This window comes from Grampus griseus (assembly GCF_964374135.1).
Source record: "Grampus griseus genome assembly, chromosome: 1".
NCBI lineage: Eukaryota > Metazoa > Chordata > Mammalia > Artiodactyla > Delphinidae > Grampus > Grampus griseus.
Window position 1 is genome coordinate 39471166 of NC_139017.1, and position 8448 is coordinate 39479613.

The following is an 8448-nucleotide window of genomic DNA, read 5'->3' on the forward strand; positions in this document are numbered from 1 at the left end:
AAAGCTTTCAAAAGAACTCAGCACCCATTTATGATAAAAACCCTCCAAAAAGTACGCATAGAGGGAACTTACCTCAACATAATAAAGGCCATATATGACAAACCAACAGCCAACATCATTCTCAATGGTGAAAAACTGAAACCATTTCCTCTAAGATCAGGAACAAGACAAGGTTGTCCACTCTCACTGCTAGTATTCAACATAGTTTGGAAGTTTTAGCCACAGCAATCAGAGAAGAAGAAAAGAAATAAAAGGAATGCAAATTGGAAAAGAAGAAGTAAAGCTGTCACTGTTTGCAGATGACATGATATTATACATAGAGAATACTAAAGATGCTACCAGAAAACTACTAGAGCTAATTGATGAATTTGATAAAGTAGCAGGATACAAAATTAATGCACAGAAATCTCTTGCATTCCTATACACTAATGATGAAAAATCTGAAAGTGCAAGTAAGAAAACACTGCCATTTACCACTGCAATGAAAAGAATAAAATACGTAGGAATAAACCTACCTAAGGAGACAAGAGACCTGTATGCAGAAAATTATAAGACACTGATGAAAGAAATTAAAGATGATACAAATAGATGGAGAGATACACCATGTTCTTGGATTGGAAGAATCAACATTGTGAAAATGACTGTACTACCCAAAGCAATCTACAGTTTCAGTGCAATCCCTATCAAACTACCAATGGAATTTTTCACAGAACTAGAACAAAAAATTTCACAATATGTATGGAAACACAAAAGACCCCAAATAGCCAAAGCAATCTTGAGAAAGAAAAACGTAGCTGGAAGATCAGGCTCCCAGACTTCAGACTATACTACAAAGCTACAGTAATCAAGACAGTATGGTACTGGCACAAAAACAGAAATATAGATCAATGGAACAGGATAGAAAGCTCAGAGATAAACCGACGCACATATGGTCACCTTATCTTTGATAAAGGAGGCAAGAATATCCAATGGAGAAAAGACAGCCTCTTCAATAAGTGGTGCTGGGAAAACTGGACAGCTACATGTAAAAGAATGCAATTAGAACACTCCCTCACAACATACACAAAAATAAACTCAAAATGGATTAAAGACCTAAATGTAAGGCCAGACACTATAAAACTCTTAGAGGAAAACATAGGCAGAACACTCTATGACATAAATCACAGCAATATCCTTTTTGACCCACATCCTAGAGGAATGGAAATAAAAACAAAAATAAACAAATGGGACCTAATGAAACTTAAAAGCCTTGGCCAGCAAAGGAAACCATAAACAAGACGGAAAGACAACCCTCAGAATGGGAGAAAATATTTGCAAATGAAGCAACTGACAAAGGATTAATCCCCAAAATTTACAAGCAGCTCATGCAGCTCAATATCAAAAAAACAAATAACCCAATCCAAAAATGGGCAGAACACCCAAACAGACATTTCTCCAAAGAAGATATACAGATTGCCAACAAACACATGAAAGAATGCTCAACATCATTAAACATTAGAGAAATGCAAATCAAAACTACAATGAGATATCATCTCACACCAGTCAGAATGGCCATCATCAAAAAATCTAAAAACAATAAGTGCTGGAGAGGGTGTGGAGAAAAGGGAACCCTCTTGCACTGTTGGTGGGAATGTAAATTGATACAGCCACTATGGAGAACAGTATGGAGGTTCCTTAAAAAACTAAAAATAGAACTACCATACAACCCAGCAATCCCACTACTGGGCATATACCCTGAGAAAACCATAATTCAAAGAGTCATGTACCACATGTTCATTGCAGCTCTATTTACAATAGCCAGGACATGGACGCAAGCTAAGTGTCCATCAACAGATGAATGGATAAAGACTATGTGGCACATATATACAATGGAATATTACTCAGCCATAAAAAGGAACAGAAGTGAGTTATTTGTAGTGAGGTGGATGGACCTAGAGACTGTCATACAGAGTGAAGTAAGTGCGAAAGAGAAAAATAAATACCATATGCTAACACATATACATGGAATCTTAAAAAAAAATAAAATGGTTCTGAAGAACCTAGGGGCAGGACAGGAATAAAGACGCAGACGTAGGGAATGGACTTGAGGACACGGGGACGGGGAACGGTAAGCTGGGACAAAGTGAGAGATTGGCATGGACATATATACACTACCAAATGTGAAATCAATAGCTAGTGGGAAGCAGCCGCATAGCACAGGGAGGTCAGCTCGGTGCTTTGTGACCACCTAGAGGGGTGGGATAGGGAGGGTGGGAGGGAGGGAGACGCAAGAGGGAAGAGATATGGGAAGATAAGTATATGTATAACTGATTCACTTTGTTATACAGCAGAAACTAACACACCATTGTAAAGCAATTATACTCCAATAAAGATGTTTTAAAAAAAAGCATACTTTAGTAAACAATCTTTAAGAATGTCAAAGTAAGTAAACAAAAATTCAGAATATCAACCTATTAACTGACATATGCACAATGAGCATGTCCTATGGGTTCAATATTATATCCAAGTCATGGCTATAAAAAATGTGTAACCAAGTGTGAGACACACAAACACACACTCAAAATTACACATAATATGAGGGACTTTATGAGTAAGGATTGAATGGGGCATGCTACAAATTCAAAATAAGAGTCCAGGGCTTCCCTGGTGGCGCAGTGGTTGAGAGTCCGCCTGCCGATGCAGGGGACACGAGTTTGTGTCCCGGTCCGGGAAGATCCCACATGCCGCGGAGCGGCTGGGCCCGTGAGCCATGGCCGCTGAGCCTGCACGTCCAGAGCCTGTGCTCCGCAACGGGAGAGACCACAACAGTGAGAGGCCCGCGTACCGCAAAAAAAAAAAAAAAGAGGAAGTAAAGCAAGATAAGCAGAAAGAGGGCAGGCTGCGGGGTCTTCTGAAGCTCAACAAATTAAGGAACCTTCCCAAGATCACACAGCCAGTGAGGGCCTGAGCCAGGATGCAGCCCACCAGCACTGTTGCATTAATTGTTCTCACCCCCCCACCTCAGATATATTTTATAAAATTTGCAGTTAGGAAAAAATTGTTGCCAAAACAAACAGCTATTTGGGGGGGTTAATGGTTCCATCATCATGAAAGCATTTTCTTCAACTTTCTTCCCATATTATGGATCTTCTCCTAGCAGATTTTCATCCAGCAGGTTCCCATTGGGCAAGAATCTCTTTGCCCCCTCCTCATCTTTCCTGGGTGCTGCTCCAACTAAAGAGCATCCCCTCCTTCTTCCTGGTTTCTGAACGAATTCTAACTTCTCTTCAATGATAAGCTCCCAGAACGTTCTACTGTCTGTCTCAGTTCCTCTAAACCCACACCAATGTCTCCTTTCTCTGAATCTTTCTAGTGTTTACAATTTGCACCACATGCTTGAGCTCTTAATTATATATTATTTTGTATTGTTCTCTAATGTTTATGTCAGTCTGATTTACAATATCTTACTAAAAACACCATATATACAGGAATCACATCATATTTTTTTCTGTGTTTGCCATAACTCTAGATACATATTATTTACCTTTATTACTCTTTCCCCTTTTCTTCAGTACAGCTTTACTTAAATGGTTCCACAGGTTAGAAATACTGATGGCTAACATGGGCAGTGTCATCCACATTCTCTCCTGGGAGAAGAACTGAATAGGACATGAAACTAAGAACATCTTGTAAATTTCCAAGTCACTTAACCTTTTCAAAATGATCTCACGGAACATAATGTCAGATAATACAGAGAGCTAAAATAATAAAAATGGGTTTTTTTCCTCTGCTCATTTTTGTTTGAAAAACATAGAGAAATCAATTATGGGTTCTAAAATCTGAAATGTTTGATTCACCCACTTCAGAAAAATAAGCATATTAAAATGCAATGTTTATTTTAAAATTTGCTGCTAGAAGCATCCAAAATTTAAAATCCAGATGAGTCACAAGTTATCTTTATGTTTAATTCAGGGACCAGAACTAGTCAAAGGTCAATAACAGCTGAGTTGCTACAAATTGATATGCAAAAATTGTGTCTCCCTAGCAGTTCATAACTCTCCTTCAAGCAAAACAGTCTCAGGGTAACTCAATTAGCAATGGATTAATTCGATAGTTAGTTAGAATGTACAGATTTCATTAGGAAAAGCATTGGCTAAAGTGTTAACTATATCCAGTTCTTGCAAAATCATTTGTGATGTACCTTTCTATTTTACCTTGTAATAATTCTTGCACATACACAAGGAGAGGGTAAGACAATTTAAAAGGTTTTATAATGCTAACAGGTGCTTCCTTAACTGTTCCACTTAAGATTGACATTTAATATACTCTTAGGAGGACATAAATTCTATGTTTTATTCCCAAGTGATAATTTGACATCTCAGATGATACAGAAAGGTTTTAATACTTAAGAGCATGTACGTTCATCACCTCCCACAGTATCTACAAGCCATACAGATGGACCAGACTCAGGCAATTTCCAGGCTGCAAGGAAGGGGCTGGGGGGCGAGGGGACACTAAACAGAGCCCAAAGTTGAGGAGACAGAGAATGAGTTAGGAGAGGCCTAGATGATTAGAATTTTCAGGGCCAAGAACAGGAGAGGAGGCACCACGTGGAGAGAGAGCACCTGAGCCCTGGAGGCCTTGCAGGCAGAGCACTGGTTGGCACATGTGTGAAAGGCCAAGGAAAGAACTAAGAAAAAGGAGCAGAACAATTTCCAAACATCACACATGGCTCTGAGTAGTTCCTATTCCCACCAACCTTTAGGGAGCAAAGAAACTCAGCAGTAAAGGAAGATTGTTCAGGGAACTGCTACTTTTCATAAGAGGCCTTGTGAAACTATTTGACTCTGAAAACTATGTGCCTACACAGCATTTATAGGAACAATTTTTAAAAACACTTATTAGAGCAGCACTATTCACAATAGCCAAAAGGTGGAATCAGCCCAAATGTCCATCAATGAATGAATAAATAAACAAAACTTGGTAGAACCATGCAATAAAATATTATTTAGTCATAAAAAGGAATGAAGGGATAATTCTGGAATGATATCACGAAGATGGAGACATAGGACATTTCCCTCCTTCCACGGACCAAATGAGTAGCTACACTCAGAGCAGTTTCCTCTGAGAGAAATCCATAAACTAGTTGAGTAACTCCTACACTTCAGGTGACTGAAAAAGTATCCACATCGAAGCAGGTGGGACAGGCTAAAACACACTTGCACCATAAACCCCACCTCCAGCACAGCCCCTTACAATCAGGAGTGATTCCAGCTTCTTCCTAAGAATTGAAGCGTTTGGACTACTCATATGCACTCCAACTTTTAAGGCCGCCACCCAAGGGCCCGCAAATCATTTACCTCTGAGAGCCAATGGAGCTTGCTATAGTCCCAAGATCTATAGCACACAGAGCAGTTCTTAAATGGGTGTGCTGGCACTCCCCATGGCTATCTCCCCAGGCTCAGCACAGAGGAAGCAGACAAAATCGCCCACCTCCCAGTTTTTTCTGGGAGAAATTTGACTGCATGTGTCACTAGCTGCTGTCTGAAGTTCTGGCACCTGGTTAGCTAGCATCTAGGTGCTGCCTGGGATCGTCCAAGGAGCCCAAAAGAGCAATTAGGCAAGAAAAAGAATTAAAAGGCGTCCAAAGCAAACAGGAAGAAGTAAAATTGTTCCTGTTTGCAGATGGAATGATATCATATACGGAAAACCGTGAAGTCTCCACCAAAAAAAATAAAAACTGTTTGAAACTAATAAATTCAGTGAAGTGGTAGGATAGAAAATCAATATACAAAAATCAGTCGCATTTTTTTATATATTAACAACAAACTATGGGAAGGAAATTCAGAAAACAACCTCATTTACAATAGCATCAAAAATAAAATAAAATACTTGGGAATAAATTTAACCAAGGAAGCGAAAGATCTGTACACTGAAAACCAGAAAACACTGATGAAAGAAATTTAACAAGACACAAATAAATGGAAAGATATTTAGTGCTCATGGATAGGAAGAATTAATGCTGTTAAAATGTCCATACTACTCAAAGTTATCTACAGATTCAATTCAATCCTTAGTAAAATTCCAATAGCTTTTTTCACAGAAATAGAAAAAACAGTTCTTAAATTGGTATGGAACCACAAAATACCCCGAATGGACAAAACCATCTTGAAAAAGAACAATGCTGGAGGCATCACAGGGCCTGATTTCAAACCATGTTTCAAAGCTCTAGTAATCGGGCTTCCCTGGTGGCACAGTGGTTGAGAGTCCGCCTGCCGATGCAGGGGACACGGGTTCCTACCCCGGTCCGGGAGGATCCCACATGCCGCGGAGCAGCTGGGCCCGTGAGCCATGGCCGCTGGGCCTGCGCGTCCGGAACCTGTGCTCCGCAACGGGAGAGGCCACAGCAGTAAGAGGCCCGCGTACCGCCAAAAAAAAAAGACAAAAAAAAAACAAAAAAAAGCTCCAGTAATCAAAACAGTGTGCAATCAGCATAAAACCAGATACATAGATGGATGGAACAGAACAGTAGAATACGAGACCCCAGAAATAAACCCACAGATACCTGCTCAATTAATTTTTGACAAGCCATGATATCACTCAAAAGTGGAATCTTTTAAAAAAACAAAAAAACAAACAAATATATATATATATCTCAAACTCACATGAGCGCTGGACCATGCCGGGGGCACGCCGGCCCAGGGCTTCCCTGAGTCCAGGACGGCAAGTTGGAGTCCTCACACCGGCTTAGCTGCGCTTTCCGCCCCCACCGGCTCTGGGACCGAGCCGCGACCCTGGGCGAGAGGCAGCGCCCTCGAAGCTCGGCGGGCAGGCCTGCCACCGGGTCAGGGAGTGCAGGCCTCTGACAGGGAGCATGGACCCGGGCGGGCGGGTGGGTGCGTGCGTGCGTGCCCTGGACCTCTCTGCGCCGCCGCCTGACGCAGCGAGGGGCGGTGCCCGCCGCGGCAACGCCCCCAGGCCCCACTCGGCCCGGCGGTCAAGGGTCTCACAGAAGACGCGGAGCTCTGCGTGGCGCTTGAGAGCAGATCCTGTCCCGGAGTCTTTGTTCCGTGATGTGAGGGTGAGTGTGGTGGTGGTGTCGGGAGGTCGGACCCGAAGGCCACCTCCCTCTTTCATCATCCTCCCCTGGGGCTGTGGCGCCTTCCTGACCCCCTGCCTGACGGCCTTGCCATGTGGTGTTGCTTGACGGGGTCTTCTGTCCCCAGCAGAGCCTGAAGCATCTTCTTTGGCCCTAGGTGAGGACAGAGGAGCTGGCTGTGACCTTGGCCCTGTCCTGGATGTCCCAGCCTTGGGCTGAATGGCGGCACCCCCGCTGGGCCTTCCGGTGCTGACCCACCTGCTGGCAGCCCTCTTTGGCACGGCTCATGGGCTGCTGTCACAGGATCCGGGTGGCTGCCTGGGGGTGGTAAAAGACCTCCCCGAGGGTTGGAGTCTCCCCTCCTACCTCTCTGTGCTTGTGGCGCTGGACACCCTGGGTCTGCTGCTGGTGGTGACTCTGGCAGCAGTCGGCCCCAGGCAAGGGCGAGGGGACCCCCATCCTGCTGCCGCCTTCTAGGGTCTCCTGCTGCTGTTGCTGTCACCGCCAGCTGTACCCACAAGGGGCCCAGGGCCTGGCCTGCAAATGGGAGACCCAGGAGTGGAGGAAGAGGCCTGGCGCGGCAGGAGCTACCCGGCCAGGTGGCAGGCATCACCCCCAGCCCAGACCCTGCAGCCCATCGGTGGTGGTGCCTGTCTGCTGGGCCTGCTGGCCACCACCAACGCTCTGACCAAGGATGGGTTGCCTGTTGTGCAGAGCTGGTTCTGCCCGCCCTACAGACACCTGGCCTACCACTTGGCCGTGGTGCTGGGCAGTGCCGCCTCACTTGCTTCCTGACCATGGACGTTCTATGCAGGTCCCTGGCAGGGCTGGGCAGTCTCTCTCTGCTGGGCATGCTCTTTGGGGCCTGCCTGATGGTGCTGGCAATCCTGAGCCCCTGCCCACCCCTGGTGGGCACCTCTGCAGGGGTGGTCCTTGTGGTGGTGGTGTAGATTCTGTGTCTGGGCATGTTCTCATACGTGAAGGCGGCTGCCAGCTCCCTGCTGCATGGGGGGGATGGGGAAGTGGGGAGCTGTCACTGCTGGCGGCAGGCTTGGCCATCCATGTGGGCTTCCCTTTTCAGCGCTGTTGTCATATTCCCTCTCACCATCTACCACGCGTTCCCCAGCAGGAAGAACCATGTGGCCCAATGTGCCTTCTAAACCTGGGCAGGTGGGGACTTTGCTCCACCCCACCTGTCTTCAGATTGGGGCTGCCACAGTGCCTGAGTGCCCACAGCCCAGAGAGGCCCACCCCACACACAGCATGCTGTAGGACACCTGCGCTCTCCACAGGAGAATTTGGGGACCACAGAGCAGGCTTGAAGCCAAAGCCAAGCTGGGGATGTGGACTTGGCCCCCGGCCTGGGATCT

At 45.1% G+C, this 8448-nt stretch overlaps 1 pseudogene across 1 annotated transcript; it reads left to right on the forward strand.

The window, feature by feature from the left end:
• Positions 1–7621: 7621 nt before the first annotated feature.
• LOC309821432 (solute carrier family 52, riboflavin transporter, member 2-like) lies at positions 7622–8238 on the forward strand (annotated as a pseudogene). The gene has a single exon. The product of its transcript is annotated as a solute carrier family 52, riboflavin transporter, member 2-like (transcript).
• Positions 8239–8448: the final 210 nt, after the last annotated feature.